Here is a 1966-nt window from a genome sequence, read left to right on the forward strand (position 1 = left end):
TCAAAATAACATTTCATTAGATGTGTCCTTTTGAAGTGATCATTAGTCAGGCCCCTGCTGGATACTCCTCTACAAAATACTTTTCAAAGGAGTTCTGAAGGCATCGTTATTACATCGTTATTATGATTAGGTTTTTATTAGTAGAATTTGACTAAGCAGAATTTTGTCACTAGAATGTAAGAAAGTACCAAGCTAACTAGAACAGGGCCAGAATGACTTGAAAGAAGGGAAAATGTTTTTAGTGTGGAGTCAGTATAGAATTTCTTTATAAAGCTACATTCTATTGGGGAATTAGCATCATTAAAAAGAAGAGGAATTATATCCCAGTGTTAATAGAACATCTGCAATTGTTACTTAAAAAGGCAGTTAATATTCTTTTTTAATCATGATTATGCAACCTTCCAGAGGCAACTGACTAGCGAATAGGATGGAGCTCATGTGTGCCCAATGCATCCTCCATTTTCCTTTATCCTTTTCTCTTCTGTTCTCTTTTGGATGCTCAGAACAGGATGATGGGAGCTTGAGCATCTGTGGTGATCTGAGGAGGAAGCCACATGATGGCAGAACAATAAGGTGGGAGGTACAAAGCTTACACATCTAAGACTATGAAAGTATGTTTCTTTCCTGAACTGGTTCTACTCAGACTATTAACTGAGTTTAGATATGTTTCTAATTTAACCTACTGTTATTTGTTTCTTTTTTGTTTTTGTTTTTTGTTTTTGCAGATGATAAGGTTGAAATCTAACTCATGAAACTGAGAAAACTGAGATTGGTGAACTAACACTACCAAACTTTGGCCAGAACTGTATATTCATTGTGGGTAAAATACAATCAGGGTAATAAAAAAAAAAAAAAAAGATTGTTAAATGTGTTGTTGACAGAGTTATATCCCGTGGTATTTGTTCTGTATTAGAAGAAACAAACATTATACTTAAACTCCATAGTAGCTAACTTGCTATGTCACAGAATTTGCAATTCTGTAACCATGTCCTCAAAAATCAAAGATCATAAATACCTTTGTGTATCAAGAGATTTCACTGGCTAACTTTATACATTCACCAATGGGAAATCAAAACAGAAGAAACTCTTTGAAATCTTCCCTACCCTCCATTCTTTTCTACATTTTTGTGCTAATGTTAAAAAAACAAAACAAACAAACAAAAAAACAAAACAAAAACAGATTGCCATGTTCTTAAGATATTTTTTCCAGGAACGTATGAGTGAATATTTTGTGATGTTGTGAGGCCTGCAGACACAGAATTGCCATTCCCCAGGCCCAATAAGAGATGTCTATAACATTTGCTATCTGGCCCACTGATTACAAACTTAGTTTTGCTCTCATCCACTTAGTTCTTGTAATATATAAGAATTGTTGGTAATATGACAATTTATAACTTAAACCATAATAATAGTTAATATTCTATCAGAGCAAGAATTGGAACAAAGTGGTTCCATTCAAAACAAAACAAAACAAAACAAAACAAGAAGTCTGCAAATGCTAATTCCCATGATTATGACTTCAGTGACATAATGGCACCAGCCGTGGCCTAGACACCTTCCGTTCTTGATGCTATCACTGCTGCAGCTTCTGCCATGTCTCATACACAGACACAGTCTCACGCTCAAATCCTTCTTCAACCCGGTTCTAAACTCAGAAGCTGGAGGGGAGGATGGCAAGCCGATTTATCCTCCATGTTGCTGTATTAACTCATGAAGGAACATGTGTACCAGGAATCTTAACACTTCATTACCCAAGCTGTGATCTCACAGACTTCAGAATCCACTATCACCTGTAAACTTACTAAAATGCACTGTCCTGGGCCTGACCTCAAATTGATTATTCCTATTTTGCATCTTAACAAAACTTCCAGGTAGTTCCTGTACTTAGAAATGCTTGGGAATGCCGGGCGGTGGTGGCGCACGCCTTTAATCCCAGCACTTGGGAGGCAGAGGCAGGTGGATTTCT

The sequence above is a fragment of the Mastomys coucha genome, unplaced genomic scaffold (assembly GCF_008632895.1).
Source record: "Mastomys coucha isolate ucsf_1 unplaced genomic scaffold, UCSF_Mcou_1 pScaffold13, whole genome shotgun sequence".
NCBI lineage: Eukaryota > Metazoa > Chordata > Mammalia > Rodentia > Muridae > Mastomys > Mastomys coucha.